This window comes from the organism of the source record quoted next, unplaced genomic scaffold (genome assembly GCF_019419815.1).
Source record: "Pyrus x bretschneideri cultivar Hongxiangsu unplaced genomic scaffold, Pyrus_bretschneideri_v1 Contig8, whole genome shotgun sequence".
Classification (NCBI taxonomy): Eukaryota; Viridiplantae; Streptophyta; class Magnoliopsida; order Rosales; family Rosaceae; genus Pyrus; species Pyrus x bretschneideri.
The window spans coordinates 3,099,195-3,119,480 of NW_025999820.1; the positions used below are offsets into that span (position 1 = coordinate 3,099,195).

Here is a 20,286-nt window from a genome sequence, read left to right on the forward strand (position 1 = left end):
TTGATGCACTGGAGCCCCTTTGACCATCTTGGTCTTCACAAGTTCACAAACAGTGTTAAAGCGACGGTTGCGCGTTCCTTCACCATATAACTCCGTAAGATGGAGTATTATGGAAAATGCACTGTCCATGCCCTCGTGCTGTCTCTGTAGCTCCTCATTCATGGAAGCCAACAGATAGCACTTGGCTTGTGTATCATCCTCAACGTGCTTGTCATACTTAGCACGTTCATCCTCTGTGGCCTCAGGGCCAAGAGGTATGTCAGGTGGAGCTTTGTCTAGTACGTAAACAATCTTCTCCAATGTTAGGAGAATCTTGACATTACGATACCATGATGGGAAATTGTGCCCCTCTAGGCAATGTTTGTCGAGTATTTTCGCGAATGTGCTTCCAACCATATCTAAATACATAAACAATAAAATAAATTAGTTTGATTGTTGATTAAGTCACACGATTCGGGTCTTTAAACCGAATGACACCACCCACCATTTTTGGCAAATTCCATATCCCTCAAGATGGAATCCGGGAGATTTCAAAGAAAGCTCCTAGCAGGTTATAGGAGGCTCACTATTACCAAGCCCACCTCACGATGATACGATGCTGGCTAGCAAAAATAATAATGAGAGGGTACACTTACCCATTTACAACTCTTGTAATTACCCATCTAGTTTGGCCTCTAGAGAATGTTGCCTCACAATGATACGATGTTGGCATTATTGCACTTAGTTAAGTTATTCCCACCATGCTTAGTTCATGTAGGGGTTCAAGAATAACCTCACGATGATACGATGTTGGCTATCCTCGTTGCCTACACTTACCTCATCATATGTTTATGGACTCCTCCTGAGTGTAAGCATGCACTTTGTACTCCCCCATGATAGGGTGAAGCCGGTGTACAAGTCACAAACGATTGGAGCCCACCACGGTGGAAGGCCTACGAAGAAATGTTCAAAACATCTCTCGTTTATCAACTTAATATTCGTTTGTTGAGGGATTTTAAGGTCTCATCAATTTTATTTATTTAAACATATTCAAATAAATTGTCCTATTACAACTACTAGTCCAAAGTTAATGAAATTAGTAGCATATGATATCCCCACTATTCGTTTTCATAAAACAAATCAATATCAAAACATTTTTCAAAATATTGGAGATATATATAACTACTAATTGAAATCATTATAGTTTAGTAGCGTATGATACTTCCACTATTTGTTTTAAGAAAAACAAATCAATATCAAAAACGAATTTTTCAAATATTGGAAGTAACTACTACTACTACGGTTTTTGCAATCCTTTGAAATTGGACTTTATAGTTATCTTAGGCTCTTGGATGACCATGGACTTATTGGGTTATTGCAACAACGAGCCAACATTGTTGAATAAGATCTCGGGGAGGTTGTGTCATTTTAATTACGTGCTTTTCAATCCAATTAAAACATTTTCATTGAGCCATTAGAAATGAAAGACAATCATTCATTGCTTATTAGGGCGTTGGACCCATTTAATCTTGAATCTCATGTCAAAACCCTCTTTTAGTTATGTCTGTTGGAAATGTGCCCTAAAACCAATCATATGATGATACTTTATGGACATTTCACATGTTAAACTAATCTAGTTTAATATTAAGGGCAAACATTATTGTTTGAGCCGTCTCATATAAATGTTATATGCTTAAACGATAAGTCCAAGGAATATGTGATTGGAAGAATGCGATCTAAAGAAGTTAGATTCATGAGACCATTCTTTCGTTGACACATCCTAAACGTTCCTGATCATAGGATTGTCAATTGGGCATTGACAGTCCGTTAAGATCAGTACGTGCTATGTCTTCTCTCAGGAAGAGTGACTAGTCTCGAGTCATTGGTGTGTGTGACATCAAGACAAGTACGTAGGTGCTCAATAGAGAATGAGTTCACTGAACACGATCAACGAAGAGTTCTCATATTCATGTCACATGAGAACTCATGGTTAGGATAATGCAAATTAGTCTTTTGACCTGAGGCATCACAGTTGTCTTGTGGTTAGGTCCTTAATCTTTGATTATGTCAAAGTCACTCCATCAGGAGGGTGTCCATGGCATCGTTGGGGTTAAGCCACTTAGCCATGGAGGCAAGTGAATGTGCAACAAGGGATCTCTAACCTTCAAACTGTTTGAGGGAGAATACTCTATGATATGATTAAGAATCTTTGGCCAAAGTATGAATGAGATTTAGGAATGTGTTCCAAATCACATTCAAGGTAATCATATAAGCACAAGACTCACATTGGATAGTAGACATGAATAAACTATCAAACCAAACAATGTGGTCAAGAGTATTGTATTAGAGAAAGACCGTATTGCATTTGTAATCCTAAAACTGAATAGGTTCTCCACCTCTTCTGATTAGCTTGGGTAACCATGACATGCTGCTAGGCGTCAACCATGGTTTGTGGAAGCCCTAAAAGTGTATTATCACTAACGGGAGAATTGAAAGTAAGTTTCAATTCACAATCGATTAGAAAGAGTTTTAATCGCCCACTGCCTCGCTAAAAGGAACCTAATGGATCGTTCACCGAGTAAGGTAGAGTTTGAAGAAACAACGGAGATGAGTAAGAATAATTAAATGGTTTAATTATTTATCTAAGGCTAGGATTAATTAATATGTTAATTAATCAAACGAATAAGTTCGTTAAAGACCTCGGGTTAGTTTTGGGCCGCAAGGCCCAATGGGATTTGAATGTCAAGCCCATTAACTCAAGTTGTATGACAACTTGAATAAACAAAGGGCTTGAAAGCCCAATAAACCCTATAGGCTTGCCATGTTAGAAGAATAGGGCTTTTGGTCCATTAGGTCACTTATTTGAAGGGACTATATAAATGACTTTATAGCCTAAAATTTACATATGGTAATTTTTGGGGAAAGGATGAGAACACAAGCTCTCATTTCTCTCTAAAATTTAGGCCACCTTGGAGGGATCATCTAGCAATCAAACTCCTCCAAGGTCACTCATTTCTTCTTCATTATGCCTTGGTGATGAATCATTAGAGGTTCTCAATTTTGGGAACTTGGAGAAACCTTTTCATCCATCCAAATCCATGGATCTAAGATGCAAGGAATGAAAGCCCTCTCTTTGGGTGATTAGCCTTTGCTTATGCAAAGAGGAATCTACAAAGGTATTGATTTCTCAACTCACTTTGTTTTGAGTTGAGTCTTGGTTCACCTATCTACTAGGCTTTGAATTTCATGGTAAATGTTTTGTTTTAAGTGCATACAAGCATGATTCCGCCTTAATTGTTAATTGCATGCTATTGATGTTGCTTAAATGAACATGTTTTTCACAAATATTCCTTCAATGTCTCCTTACCAATAGTTAAAGAAACTCTAGTCTAGCACTAGAGGGAATCAACTAACTAAAAGAGATTAAGAAGTAATAAGAATTACAAACCGATTTTTACAAATTCCTACAAATTACACATACTAAGAGGGAGAGATAGATTAATGTTGAAACGTGACAAGGTCCAATTGAAACAGTAATTAAAACACATTCCCAAGGTACAAACAATTTGATTTTAGCGCCTTATCTCATAGCTCAATTATCGTTTAAGGCATAAGTCCATAGTCACCCATTTTCTAATTACTTAATCATATTAAATAATCAAATGGAATGCAACATATAAACAATTAGATTTAGTGCATATGGGCATAATTCAATGATGAGTTTAAACATTAAACAAAATTAAAATCAAACATTTCAATTTTTAAATAGTAGGGGTCTAAATGCAAATATGAAAAAGTTAGGGGTCAAACCATAAATACTAAAAGTAATACCAAACTTTTCATGATTACAAAAGGACCCTCAAGTGGGAAAATCACTTGAGTTGGCCGGCCAAATGAAGGGGGAAGTGGGTAGGTCTCACCCACCTTGCATTATTTCAACTTAAAGAAGAAAAAGAATACATCTTGTTTGTCACTTATTTTTGCTTTAAGGACTTTAGGGAAAAAGAATGATGGAAATATATATCTAGACAATTCTAGGTATTAATTTAAATTTTGGTGTAGGCTATGGATGGTATGTACATCATCCATAACCACAAAACAATGCATGTAAAACCATTTTCACCAAAAACCAAACCATGAACACCAAGAACAAAACCATGAACATATTTTCAAGATTTGTATGTTCTTGGTGATTTTTCAAACCCAAAAAACAAAAGTGACAAGATCACTACTTTCTAGCTTCAAAGTGTGTGTGTGAGGTTCAAAACAAAACACGAACACTAACAAAAAATCCCCATTTAGCCGAACCCCCTTTGAGGAATAAAACCCCAAAAATTTTTGTTTCTAAACCCTCTTTTCATTCATGCATCCAAAACATTTTTGCATACATATCTTTCTCAACTATTGACACACCTTTTCAACATTTGAAAAGACAAAAGATAAACATATTTTGAATGAAAAACAATTTAAACTCAAACTTCATTCATGCATCAAAAACACTTTTCTTGCATATCCTTTTTCAACTTTTGATTTACAATTTTTCAACACTTTGAAAAAACAAAAGATAAACATATTTTGAATGAAGCAATAATATGACATACATAAAATTAAAACCCATATGCATAAAATCTAAAAGGACACATCATACATAAACCTTTGGCTCTGATACCACTTGAAGGGAAAATATGAGATTTATGTGGGATTTCTAGTGACTAGCATGCATATACAATTTAAAATTTATATACGAAAGCAACGGAAGCATGTCATACATTTTATCAAAGCTATAGCCATGCAAATCCCCTTCAAGATGCATAGGTTTATATATGATGCATCAAAAACAATTTATTGAAGAACAAAGTTTAGGAGTAGTTTTATACCTCTTGATCTAGATCTAAGACCAAGGATTGAGCACCTCCAAGCTCTTTGCTCCTTGAACTCCTTGAGCCTAGCCTCCCTCCTTGCCTCCTCCACTTTGTTGAGAATGAGTGCTCCTAGGTCCTCTTCAAGTTTCCAAAGATATGAAAACCTCTAAAGATCCTCACCCACTTTGTAATGAGAAAGATGAAGGAATTAACCAAAGGGTGATAAGATGATTAGCTAAAATTTCCCTTTGGTGGCCGGCCTTTGAGGTTGGAGAGAGAGAGATTTTCCTTTTCTTTTGTGTATTATGAACCACCTAACACCCTAACTCATGTTTCATCATAATGTTCCTTTTATTACATAAAGAAACAAGTCAACAATTGACCCACTCTCTCCCTTCTCTTTGGCCGGCCTTTGATGTTTGGTTTGGGCTTTGGGCTTTTAATTATTTCAAGTCATCCAATGCTTGAATAAAAGCCCAATGGGCCCAATTAAACCCGAACGTTTCTTTAAGCCCAAAACGATCTTTATCGCTTTTATGATTTCTTTAGACTTTCTAAATTAATCAAAACACTTAATTAATCCAATTAATTATTTCCTTCATCCATTAGTTACTCACTACAAGAGTGTATTGGTGAACAACCTTTTAGGTTCTAATTAGCAAGGCAGTGAGGTGATTGGCACCAATCCAATTGATTATCCAATCACTTAGTGAATTAAAACTTACTTTTAATTCACCTTCCTTTTAATGACTACATTTAATCATCTAGAAGAACTCACAAGCCATGAGTGACATCTAACCATATATCATGGCTACCCAAGCTAATGTAGAAGTTATTCGGAGAACCTATTCAGTTGGAATTACAATGTAATTCGATCCTTCTCTAAAACAATACTCTCAATCACATTACTAGGGTATGGATTTATAATGTCAAACCCCTAATGTGATTATTCCTTCTTATACGATTCATTTGAGACGTATAGGAACGCTTTCCTTTATTACGATCGATACTTCGGCCGAAGATTCCCGAATCATATCTTAGAGTATTCATCCTCTCTTATCGAGGATTAGAGATTCCTTGTTGCGCATTCACTTGCCTTCATGGCTAAGTGGCTTAACCCCAACGATGCCTTGGACACTCTCGAATGGAATGACTTTAACATAATCAAAGATTAAGTACTTAACCACAAGACAACGACGATGCCTCAGGTCAAAGGATTACTTACATTATTTCAACCATTAGAGTTACTTGCTTGACATGTGAGTAGACCTCCATGCAAGTACTCTCGTTCGATTGTGTTCAGTGAACTCATTCCCTTAATGAGCACCTACATGCTTGTCTTAGTGTCGCTACACGAATGGGATGAGACTTTCCATCATTCCAATTGAAGCGGACATAGTATGTACCAGTCTATGGATTGTCAGTATCCCTCCGACAATCCTTATGACCAGGAACCTTTTTGGACATGATGGTTATGAGAAGAAGGTCTATGTAGTCTAACATCATTAGGTTACTTCTTCCATCGATCCATTGTCCATGGATTCACTATTTAGGACATATTTCGTTCATTGAGATAATCCTAATTAGTATCTTTGCCTTCCGATGTATAAGAGTCATATATACATCAATTCATTGTCCTGAAAGGTTTCTTCCAAAGATTGACTTTCAGGGCATATTTCCAACAGCCGGCCCTACCTCAGAGACCGCACACGAAATTACACTTTGGCATGATCATTTGGGACATCCTAGACGAACAGCAATGCGTTGTATCTTCAAATCATCACACGCGCATCCATTAACCCAAAGTTTAGGTTTGATTCCAGGAATTGCATGTCAAACCTACTTAATGGGAAAACTTATTATTAAGTCTTCTTTTGACAAGATTCACTCAAATCCTCTTATTTTTCTATAAAGAATTCAGGGGGACTTTTGTGGACCGATTAACCATCCCTGCAGACCATTTAGAACTTTTATGGTTTTGGTTGACGCTTCCTCACATTGGTTACATGTATGCTTGTTATCCACAAGGAATGCTACATTATCCAAATTGTTGGCTCAGGTTATCAAGCTCAAGGTTCACCACCCTGATTATCCGATCAAATCTATTCGATTGGATAATGCTGGAGAATTCACATCTAAAACTTTTGATGACTATTGCATGTTGTTTGGGGTTGAAGTTGAACATCCAGTACCCTATGTTCACACCCAGAATGGCTTAGTAGAGGCATGTATTAAACACTTACAAATGATTGCTCAATCGTTGATCATACGTACCAAGCTCCCGATCGCTGCTTGGGGCTATGCAATATTGCACGCAGCCATGTTGGTCCACCTGAGGTTTGCTGCGACCCAACCATATAGGGCTCTTCAGTTGGTTACCAGATACGAACCCGACATATCGCATCTGTATGTTTTTGGTTGTGTTGTCTATGTGCTGATTTTGTCGCCCTTACGTACAAAAATAGGGCCTTAGCTAATGATGGGAATCTATGTAGGATATGATTCTCTTTCGATCATTCGTTACTTAGAACCTTTGATAGGCGATTTGTTTACCGCTCGTTTCACAGATTGTCACTTCTATGAGACAGTCTTCACGTTGTTAGGGGAAGATAAGAACCTCATCGTTTTTTAAGAACGACGCAAATTATCTTGGACGACTCCCATTTTCTTATTTAGATCCCCGCACTGCTCAGTTTGAAACTGAAGTGCAGTGTATATTAAATCTTCAGAGTGTAGCTCAGAGCATGCCAGAAGCTTTCACAGATCTAGAGCAAGTAACAAGATCACATATTCCAGCTACGAATGTACCTGCAAAGATAGATGTACCAAATGTACGACAAACTTCCTCCTGGAGGCTCGAGACCTTACTTTGGCCGATCCACTTACATTAGTGGCTAGCCAACCCTCTGTCCCTACATATAACCGTGGCAGCTTACTTGGTTCAAATGATTCACACCCCCGAAAGAGGAAACCTACGACACAGGCCCTTGAAGAGCCTACCGTGAATCCGACTGTCGCTTATTCGTTCTATCCAATTCATGAGGAAATTCTAGATTACAGAAGCGTCATTGAAGAGATGAATCCACCAGAGAATCGTGAGATTTCGGTCCATTATGCTCGCTTGGATGATGTTTGGTGTAGAAATGAGATGATTGTCGATGATGCATTAACATATGCAATAGCTACTGAGATCATGTTGAGCGATAACATTGAACCATGTTCCATTGATGAATGTTGACTGGAAACAAGTAATCCAAGTCGAACTTGATTTGCTTGCGAAATGTAAGGTGTTTGGACCTGTGACTTTTACTCCTCCACATGTGAAGCTCGTTGGCTACAAGTGAGTTTTTGTTTGGAAGTGTAATGAGAATAATGAAATTCTGCGTTACAAAGCTTGTCTTGTTGCGCAAGACTTCTCACAACGCCCTAGGATTGACTATAACGAAACTTATTCATCCCGTTATGGATGTGATTACTTTTCGCTATTTTATCAATTTGGTAGTTTCCGAAAAACTAAGTATGCAACTGATGGACGTAGTAACTGTGTATCTCTATGGGGATCTTGATACGAAAATTTATATGAAAGTTCCCAAAGAACTTACATTGATTGAATCAAATGTAACATCCCACATCGACCAACGAAGAGGGGGTGATGTGCTTTATATATACATGCCTACCTCCATATAGCACGAGGTATTTTGGGGACTCATTGGCTTCGGGTTCCATCGGAACTTCGAAGTTAAGCGAGATCGGGTGAGAGCATTCCCAGGATGGGTGACCCACTAGGAAGTTCTTGTGTAAGTTCCCGGAAACAAAATTGTGAAGGCGTGGTCAGGGCCCAAAGCGGACAATATCATGCTACAGCAGAATCGAGACTGGGATGTGACAGAATAGTATCAGAGCCACTCTGCCGTGTGGTGCGAATGTGCCGACGAGGACATTGGGCCCCTAAAGGGGTGGATTGTAACATCCCATATCGACCAACAGAGAGGGGGTGATGTACCTTATATGTACATGCCACATTCATATAGCACGAGGCTTTTTAAGGACTCACTAGCTTCGATTTCCATCGAAACTCCGAAGTTAAGCGAGTTCGGGCGAGAGCATTCCCAATATGGGTGACCCACTGGGAAGTTCTCGTGTAAGTTTTCAGAAACAAAACCGCGCGGGCGTGGTCAGGGTCCAAAGTGGACAATATCGTGCTATGGCAAAGCCGAGATTGGGATGTGACATCAAATATTTCCAAACCCCATAACACACTCTCAATTCGGCTGAGGCGTTCACTCTACAATTTGAAGTAATCCGGAAGAATGTGGTATAACATTCTGAATGAGTATTTAATGAATTAGGGATATGTGAACAACTAACTATGCTCTTGTGTGTTCATTAAGAAGTCACATTTCAGTTTTGCGATTGTTGCAGTATATGTTGATGACATAAACCTCATCAGAACTCCTGAAGAGCTTTAGAGAACTGTCGTGCACCTGAAGTCGAAATTTAAGATGAAAGATCTAGGAAATATTGGATACTGTATCAATCTCAAGATAGGGCACCATTCGGATGAAGTCTTAATACTTCAATTGAACTACACCCAAAAGGTGTTGCACTGCTTTAACGAAGATAAAGTGAAGCCTTCAAGTACTCATATGGTCGTTCGATCGCTAGATGCAATATGAGATCCTTTCCATCTGAAAGAGGATGATGAAGAAATTTTGGAGCCTAAAGTTCTTTATCTAAGTGCGATAGGCACTTTATTGTACTTAGCTCAATGCACTAAACTCGACATCTCCTTCGTTGTTAATCTGTTGGCAAGATACGGTAATGCACCAACACGCAAACACTAGACTAGTGTCAAAGACATCTTCCGCTACCTTAAGGGTACCAGGGATCTGGGCTTGTCCTATCTCTACGGATCCTCGAGTGATACTGGACCCTCTTATCTCGAGTCGATTCTCACCTTGTTAGTTATGTCGAGGCAAGATACTTATCTAATCTCAAACGGGTGATATCTTTACCATTGGAGGCACCGCAATCTCTTGGAGGTAAACTAAACAGACCTTAGTTGCCACTTCGTCTAACCATGCTAAAATTCTCACGTTGCACGAAGCAACTCGGGAATGCTTCTAGCTGAAAGCAGTTGTGGGCCATATTCGAAGCTTCTGCGATCTTTACCTTGTCGTTGACGTCGTGATGATGATCTATGAAGACAACGCAGCATGCATCGAACAGCTCAAGAATGGTTACATCAAAGGAGACAACATCAAGCACACAGTACCAAAGTTTTTCTTCTCACATTAACAATAAGAGCATCAGAAGATTGAACTCACACAAATCCGTTTATAAGACAAGTTGGCTGACCTCTTCACCAAATCGTTACCGAATGCGACATTTCAGAAGCTTGTTCAAGGAATTTGTATATGTAAACTTTTTGAGTTGTAACATTGTTAGTTCTCTTTAGATTTATGTCAAACTCAGGAGGAGTATCCTGAATTATACTTGCTTGATCTTAATGTATTATTTTTCTCTACGATTAAGAACATTTTTCCCACTTGGTTTTTGCTACTTAACGAGGTTTTGACGAGACACCCACCTTGGGTTGATCATATCCCTGATGATGTCCCGTAGACGTTTCATTTGACTTTGCATTTCTCACGCATTTTTCCTTAGACTATGGATTTTGTCTCTACTTGGGTTTTTTGTGAGACTTACTTCCTTATGCAAGTTCCTACCTTATTTGAGACTAGCGTGTTCTCAAAATCAGTGTCGACGAGTCAACTTCCTCAACTCTACATGACGCCGAATCTACTTGAGTAGTTACACACTCAATGGGGAGTGTTATAAACATCTTATTTAAGTGTGATTGTATAAATCCTAGATTATATTTGATTCTAATTATTCTTCCTTATTAGGACTTGTAGTACATGGAGGAGAAGGATTTCTTCCCTCCTTTATTACTATAAATAAAGACATTACGTAGGGGGAATAACACATCCTCTACACAACCCTTCAAACATACCTCTCTCTATTCTCTCTCTGTGCCGCCGATCCTCTCTCTTCCTGTCAAATAAAATAGACCACAACAATTGAGAGTATTTTTGTCATTTTAACTTTACGTAATAGTAATTTTTCACAAAATGACAAAAATAATTGATGATGTACAAATTCATGGACTACTTTTATTAACTTGCAAATCATTGGGCCTAAAATTTTTGTACATGACATCGAGTTCATATCGCATGTTAAAATTGTGTCAAGTTTGACACAAAACACACAATGGGCCATGCCAACACCAGAGCATGCCTTTATTCTAGGGCTGGGCACGGGCCGGGCCGGGCCCAATTTTGAAGGGACCGGACCGGACCTAAGTTCAAAGGAAACGGGGCGGGCCGGGCCGGGGATTACATTTTTCAATATAAGAACCGGACATTACCCGGCCCGGTTGAAACGGGCCGGTTCGGGCCGGGTCCACGGGTCTTTTTTTTTTTTTTTTTTTTTTTTTTTTTTTGGTTGTTTGAAAGAAAAAAAAAATTGTACATATTCACATATTGCAAACTGCACAGTTTGTAATCTGCACAAAACTGCACAGATTGCAAACTGCACAGATTTGCACAGATTGCAAACTGCACAGTTTGCAATCTGCACAGATTTGAACAGATTGCAAACTGCACAGATTGCAATCTGCACAGATTTGAACAGATTGCAAACTGCACAGATTGCAATCTGCACAGATTGCAAACTGCACAGATTGCAATCTGCACAGATTGCAATCTGCACAAAACTGCACAGATTGCAAACTGCACAGTTTGCAATCTGCACAGATTTGAACAGATTGCAAACTGCACAGTTTGCAATCTGCACAAAACTGCACAGATTGCAAACTGCACAGATTTGCACAGATTGCAACTGCATTTACGCATATTTTGCACAAATTCACCATTATTCACATCCAATCTAAATACAAAGTCCAACATCCAAGTTTATAAATTAACAATACATTCAAAATAATAATATTACATCTTTCAACATCTAAAAATTAAATCAACATACAAAATATCCGAAAATCCAAGTTCCAACACCCAAGTTCCAACAACAATCTTCATTGAATCTGTAAACAAAAATAGAATATAAACATGACATTTTTAACATCCAACATCATATTATCTATCCTCATTCAAATTGAATTATTGAAATTTAAAGTTTATTCATTTGAGTTTAAAATATTACCGCAATTCCTTTTCCTTTATTCGTTTGAGTTGTTTCAATTTCAGGAACACTTGATGAGATTGTTGAACTTGTAGATATAGTATTTGCTCTTTTTCTTTTATATTCTACAACAAAGAACAACCGTTAATTGTAAACCAATTAATATAAAGTTATAAACCAAACTATAAAAAACAAGATAATTACCTTCTTCACACTCTTGATAAAATTCAAGCTCCGCGGGACTTGCTTCATACTCAATGCTGCCAATTGGTTCACTTCTTATCCAATTTTGAAGGCACATCAATGACTCCACTGTTTGAGGAAGGAGACACGATCTACAAGGATCAATTACTCTCTTTCCTCCACTAAATGCACTCTCACTGGCAACTGTTGACACTTGAATTGGCAAGACATCTTTCGCTATCAAAGCAAGTGTAGGATATGTGGTCCTCCCTTTCAACTTCCACCATTTCAAAACATCAAATTGTGAACCATGTGGTACTTTCTCTACAGTGTCAAGGAGATACCTATCCACCTCATGTGCAAGCGCAATATCCTCGGTGTCTTCTAGTTCCTTTTCCCAATCATCCATGATTTGACTAAATATCATTGGATTTTCTGTTGGCACACTAGAAGATGATTGTTTTACCCTTGAAGAAGAAGTGTCAAGAACTAAATCTTCTCGACCCTTTTGTTGTGTTTGTGAATCGAAAGCTTGACTAGCATACTCATCACACATTGTCTTCAACAATGTCTTCACTTGATTACTTTTTTGTTCAATCTCTTCATCAAGAAGTTGTAATTGCTTTCTACACAAGTGCATGTAGTGCCTCAATTTGAACCTTGGGTCTAAGACAAGGGCAATTACAAATATTTGATTAAGGGACTCAATTGAACCAAAATACTTTCGATATTTGGCTCTCATGTTGAATGCCATATCACGTAGCACCAACTCTGCAGGTCCTCCAGTTTGCATATATTCAGGCAAAAAAAGTTTTTCTATCTCGTTTTCCACAGCAATGACATCATGAACAGCTGTGTTAGCTGTGGGATACTTAGTTGCACTAACTTTCAAAGTTACAAGATAGAAGACCTTTAAAAATTTCACAAACACTTCTGCACTATCCCAATCTTCCTCCTTAGGTGGTCCAATCCTCCCTTTACCCGCCACTTCTTCTCCTTCATCACTAAACACCTTTTCACTGAAATAGGTGGTGTATATATTGGCTTCATCATCTTCGATCATCCTTTCAAATGCTTTTTTAAACTTCAAGCAAGATTCTAGCATCATGTATGTGCTATTCCACCTAGTAGGCACATCCATAACAACTAGACCCCTACTATCCAACTTCTCATTCTCCACACATTTCTTGAAATAACTTAACCTTCGGGGACTTGATCTCACAAACCGCACGGCATTTCTAAGAGCATCCACACTTGTCTCTAATCTTTTCAACCCATGTTTCACTACCAAGTTGATAATATGAGCTAAGCACCTCACATGCATAAACTTGCCATTCATAATCACTTTACTATTAGGCCATTTCTGCATTTTACGAACAACATACTCAATTGCCACCTTATTAGCCGATGCATTGTCAACTGAAATGCACATTACCTTTTCAATCCCCCACTCAACCAAACATTGCTCAATCATCTTCCCTATTTCTTTGCCTTCATGACTTGAAATCAAACAAAAGTTTAGAATCCTTTTGTGCATATTCCAATCATCATCCACAAAATGAGCAGTTAGCACCATGTAGTTCAAATTTTGAACACTTGTCCATGTATCGGTAGTCAAGCTCACTCTATGATTGTGTATCTCCTTTTTTAACTGCTCTTTCATGCTATCATACATACTGAATAACTCCCTCACGATAGTTCTCCGAGATGGAACATGCAATCTAGGCTGGACTTTGCACATCATCCGCCTAAACCCTTCACTCTCCACAATACTAAAAGGTACCTCCTCCATCACAATAAACTCAATAATACCTTCCACACTTTCTTCTTGGCTCCACCCTTTAGCAACAAGCATGTTTTTGACATCCCCAGAAGGTCCAGAACTACCTAGAACCTTTTGCAACTCATCAGTTGGTTTATATGACTTGCAATGTTTATTGATATGTTTAATGTAAGTACTAGTCCCACCCCCACTAGTATCACATGCAAAAAGGGCGCTACAATGGTTACACTTAGCCTTCAATACTTGTACCTCCACCTTCTCTTTCTTTCCATCCTTTTCTACTTCTTGTATTTCCGAGACGGTACACTTAGTGACATGATCCCAAACCCAAGATCTCTCAGAAGAAGATCTCTCTAGTGAAGCTATTATAGTTGGTTGTTTTGTCTTTGGAATAGGTGGTGCTTTTCTTTTTCTGGAGGATGAGGGGTTTGGGGGAGGCATTGATGGTTTTGACTGTGTGGGTTGTGGAGGACATGGTGATGTAGCCGTAGATGATGCTACATTAGTACTACTAGGGGTACTTTGACTTTGAGATTGAGACATTATGTAAAAATCTGTAAAAATTAAATAATGGAACTATATTCATTAATCAAATAAAATAGCATAATCTCCATGTAAGCATAATCTACACATTATACATAATTTAAACCCAAAAAAGCATAATCTCCATGTAAATAAAATAGCAAATAATCTAGTAGACATAATTTAAAGTACATGCAGCAGCATGCATGCACTTGCAGTTTTTCTCATGTACTTCAAAATTCAAATCGTGTGCAGGCCAGTAACATGCAGCAGTAAGCAAGAACTCACCAAACCAAGAAATAAAAAATAACCATCCAATGCAGCAGTAACATGCTGCAGTAATGTGTGTGTGAGATGTATATGTAACCATCCAATAAAAATAACATGCAGCAGTAACATGCAGCAGTAATGTGTGTGTGAGATGTATATGTAAGCAAACAAAATATAACCATCCAAACAAAAAATAACCATCCAAAACAAAAAATAACCATCCAAAGTTCCAAACCAAGAACTCACCAGTAAGCAAGCAGGATATGATTCAAAATCTTCCAATTTCCAAACTTTCTCAGTAATAAGTGGCTCCGGAATCTGAAACCAATTCCCAAACAATCAAGAAAATGCATATAATATTCTTGGAAATGCAGCAATGCAAGTAAATGCAATCAGAATTCAGATTTCAAAATTCAAATCGTGTGTAGGGCAGTAACATGCAGCTGCTAAAGAAACTGTTTTCTGCAATATTGGCCAAGTACTTATTGTGTGTGTCACTGTGTGTGTGTGTGTGAGATGTATATGTATATGTATTATATTATATATATATATATATATATATATATATATATATGCAGGCAGAAGGCCTCGGTTCTCATTCTTGCATTGCATACAGGTCCTAACTTCTAATCCCATTAATTTATATTTCCTTGAAGACTTGTTAACGTAGAAGATAAATTTTATCAAAGCCATATAAACTATCACTTTAGAATAAAACTTATACTAAAATATGAGATACAAAAGAGTAAATGTCAAAGGAGATACCTGAAATTGTCAATTAGAATAATTACTTCAAAGGCCAGTAAGGGTAGAAAGACAACCTTCAAGTTGACAGCTGCAAAACCATGAACTGCAAAGATATAACTAATCAGGGTCTTGCACTAGGACTCATTCTATTATGCAAAGATGAAATCCTTCTAGTAACAGGGCATTTTAAAGCATAACAGCTCAGTACAGAGTTCACAGTTTGATGCATTAAAAGAAAAATCAATAAACTTCATTAGGGTCAACATCTTCTGCATGCATTTCCGACCCATGAAAGTAGGCATCACCGTATCAGTCCCCAAAATCATTTTTTTCAAGGATAAAAGCAAGGAGTAGGGTGCGTACCGGAAACACTTTCAAGATATATACAAAGGAGCAACTCAAATGCAACTAGCAATGGTGTGGCAACAACAGCATGACATGGTGCTCACTGTACAACAGAGAAAATCTTAGTGGTGCAGATTCACAATTATAAATGACAAATTTTAGTCTTTTGTATTCAAACCACACAGGGTATCAGTGTAATGCAAATAATCTACCAACTGTAAAGAAACACAATGACATACATGACGACCGTGTGGAACAGAAGAAGCAGGTAATGAGAATCTTCCTCGGGCAACAACTGCATGAAATATCCAAAGTGGAAAGAAAATTATCCTGCAACGAAAACGCAAAACAACTCAGAAAAGAAACTATAGTGATTGATGCTAAGAAGATATATGCCTTCGGGTGGTGGTTCTAAAGTTCTAACTAATATATGCATATATATATATATGAAAGTCACCTTTCTGTATCAAACTTTTCACAACGAAATATCTTCAAAGAGGTGCTAATACAACTGTCATTTGGAAGACTGTTTCCTAATGTACGTTAATCAAGGAACAACTACTTCTATCAAAGGGTCTAACAATTATCGCATAACCGAATGAATCGAGATGCCAAAATCAACTTAAAAAGACGATTCTTTCGATGGAAACGCCAGAACCAATGCAGTATTGAGTTAGAAAGTTAACATCAGTATTAGCTCAAAGTCAAACACATAGGTAGCACCCATAAGACATCGATATCCAGAGAAAAATCAACACTAACGTTTATTACCTTTCACTGAAAACAAGCTAAAAAATCAAAAAAATCCACCAAATCAGCAAGAACAAACATGAACATCCCAATATATTGAGCACAGATTACATACATCAGATCAGATCAGAGGTTAAAGAACCTATTATAAAAAAAATAAATAAAAAAAAAAGAGGTTAAAGAATTCACCTGAACTGGCAACGGCGATGGAGTGTTGGTGATCACGACGGCGGTGATGTCGTCGGGAAAGAGTGAACAAGAATCGGGAAGATGGGTTGTGCACTGCAGGTGCCTAGGTCTAGGATGAGAGGTCGAGAGAGAGTAAAGACGGAGAGATCGAGGTCGAGGTGAGGTTGGACTTCAGAGACGGAGAGGTGATGTCGGACTTCAGAGACGGTGAGGTGATGTCGGACTTCAAGAAGAAAATCGAGGATGAGAGAGTCAGACAGAGACGGAAAGGTTGAGAGGTCGATCGAGAGAGAGCAGCAAACAACAAAGACTATTAGGGTAAACCTAAAACCAACGGTCATGATTGGAAGGTCTGTAAAAATTCAATCTGGGCCGTCCATTTCAATTACAAACGGGCCGGTTCGGGGCCCCGTTTTTCTATAACTCTGGAACCGGCCCGACCCTAGAATGACATAACCTAGGCCCGCCCCGCCCCGTTTTCCCCTATTTAAAAACAGGACCCGCCCCGTACCCGCCCCGACCCGCCTATACCCGCCCCTACCCGCGGGCCTAAGGCCCGTTTGCCCAACCCTACTTTATTCCCATCTCAAAAGGATTAAGCTTATACGACGCGTCCTCACTACTCTCAAACCTTTCAGGCTTGATACTTTTTTAATCAACCCCCATCGTAGGATCCCTGTGTATACTTACATTAATTAAATAGTGTCGCGTGGTAGAATGAATAAACAGATGGTGCAATCCTCGAATGAAAAATGCGGTATGAGCAATGGGCTAGGTGGATACTACCTGATTAGAGAGTTTCATATACAATGATTCGAAAATAAGGTAGTTTGGAACTGTTAATCTTATGATCTACCATTTATAAATAGAGATAAACAGCACTAAATTATACCACTAAGTAGTGAGTTTCAACCTTATTTATCATCAATAAGTGAGGTCTTGTTTGACCCCCAAAAAAGTGATGTCTTGACAAGCTTTTTATTTAACACATCATTGAACAAGAGTTGATGAGTAATTGGTGACTCTTGAAGAGAATACACATGTCTACAGTTCACATATTTTTACATATTTTTATGGTGTTTTAGAGTATTCATTACTAAGAGCATTTTAATGATGAGAATTTTGATCAAAAACATAAAAATTAAGATCTAAAAGTTAAAATACTTAAAATATATGGTACTTCGGAACACCATAAATGTTTTATGTGTTAATGTTCTAATTAGGGCGTAGCTAGAGTTTGTTTGAGTGGCCAAGTCAATTATAGCATTAAATGTAAATGAGTCAATATTCTAGTAGAAGCCAGAATTTAATGCAAACCTAATAGAGTAGAATAATAGCATTATAGGACCTAAGGTAGAAAAACATTTACGTAGGCCACATGCTTTGAATTATGATTCTTCAACACCTAAATAAGGCCAATATCCAGAGAGCAACTTTTTAAGACAAAGATCATGACCTTGGATAAAACAATAGCGTGTTATTTCATCTTTGCCAATGACTTTTTGGCAAGTCTATTTAACAACCCCACCCGCTTCTTTTGGTAAATTGAAACCAAAACACAGATGAAATCGGATAGTAAACCCCGACCGAATCGGTTCGAGACTAAGACTTCTTACTATTCGCACCAATAGTAACATTGAGCGGCCATTTTACCTCCTGCTATTGACCGGTGGTCCGTCTTTTACACTCCCGAACTAGCTCTTTGTTTCTCTCTCTCACTACGCGAGTCTCTCCCGCTTTCTTTGTCCCTTGGGGCCCGAGATCAAGCCCATTAAATATTTTGAACCATGTACAGTATAGTGATGGACACAAATAAATGATGAGGAGTACTTTGTATCAGTACTAGCGTCTTACAAATCGTATGAAAAAACAAAAGTGTTCGTACTTTCACATACGTCCTCAACCTGTCTTGAAACAACCAATGCATATTTTGGTCTCATCCCCTATCTCTTAAAGCTTGCTTACTCCACTTTCCCCTCATTACCGCTCACCTAAATGGAATCAACACACCGTATGATACATGAATGAGATCAAAATCCCCATACCAAACCCCTTATTGCTTACCCCGGTCCCTTTACTTAAGCCAAAATGGAGAGGTCAAAATTGTCCGAACCCTTGTTATTTTAGTTGGGGTTAAGTATGACGAGAGTAATATTCTACAAGGTTTTTACGGTTTTGAAAGGGTGTTGTGGTTTGAAACCGAACCGAGAGCTAAAATGACGGTTTGGTTTCAGTTCCTAATATTTGGTACTGAATTGAAACCAAACCTAACCGCATAATACAAAATATTATTTAATTTAGTTAGCAAATTAGGTGTTGGGGGTGTAATTGGTTATTTGGTGGAGTCCATACATGAATTTGGAGTGATTATTGGTTGCTGCGATTTGTTTTTTACTTTGGATTTTGAAACAAATCTAAAAGATATTTTCTTGAATTTTAGTACAATGGTTATCAACTTTGGTTTTACTTACTGTACACTATTTTTCTTTCCCATTTGGGGGCCAAAACAAACTAAAAATACTATATATATATATATATATATATATATATATATATATATATTTTTTTTTTTTTTTAAATTGAGAATCCCAAATCGAAGCAGGCCTATAAAGTATCTTAATTTTTAAGGGAGTTTTTATGAAATACTCCTGATACTATTCATTTTTAATGAAAAACCACATTTTTATCTTTTTCTAGTACTATTCACTACACATTTATTTGTCAATTTTTATTAAAACTAAAGTTTTTTTAGATTTTTCGTTAGTTTTTCTATTTTTTAATTGACCTATAAGTTAGGTCCAAATCGAAACCAAAACTTTTTGAAACTAAACCGAACCAAATTGAACGATTCGGTTTTACTTCAGTTCCCATTGTCAAGCCGAACCGAATCAAACTGTAATAAGTTTCAATTTTAATTTTAATTTTACCTCAAAACCGAACTACATCAAACCATACCTACCCCTAGCCTAACCTATTCCATGCTCAGCAACTCAGCTAATAAAATTACTACCCACGCATGCAGCCCATTGATTAGGAGGGATTTGGATCCTAACTGGATCTCCTTCCTAAGGATTCTAGGGATCAACAAACATGAATTGTTGATAAAAAATCGTGCGGTTCTAATTAAATATTTTTTATATTTTTAAAAGTAAAGTATTATCGTTTTACGTGAAAAATATAAAAAAGAAATAAATTGTGACAGCACGATTTTTGACCAACGATCTGTGTTCGTTGATCCTTAGAATCCTCAGGGAAGGGATCCAGCGAGGATTCAAATCCGATTAGGAGTGCGTCTTAACAGTGGCATTTATGGGGTAATCAACAGTTACACACTGCTCATTTCACCCCCGCATTATGTCATCACACTTAATACAAAAAATAAACCCATTACGTCCGTTATGCCATCAACCCCGCTAAGTTACCCGAATTTAAAACTTTTTCGATACAATTGAT

The 20,286-nt window shown here is 37.7% G+C and overlaps 2 long non-coding RNA genes across 2 annotated transcripts; both read right to left on the reverse strand.

Annotated features, from left to right (window-relative positions):
* Window positions 1-211: 211 nt before the first annotated feature.
* LOC125473078 lies at window positions 212-4,886 on the reverse strand. The gene is made up of 2 exons (XR_007254995.1): window positions 4,857-4,886; window positions 212-398 (listed from the first exon to the last, which is right to left on the reverse strand). It is a non-coding gene; the product is annotated as an uncharacterized LOC125473078 (long non-coding RNA).
* Window positions 4,887-15,546: 10,660 nt separating this feature from the next.
* On the reverse strand, window positions 15,547-16,152 carry LOC125473231. Its single transcript, XR_007255091.1, has 3 exons — window positions 16,134-16,152; window positions 15,913-15,997; window positions 15,547-15,652 (listed from the first exon to the last, which is right to left on the reverse strand). It is a non-coding gene; the product is annotated as an uncharacterized LOC125473231 (long non-coding RNA).
* Window positions 16,153-20,286: the final 4,134 nt, after the last annotated feature.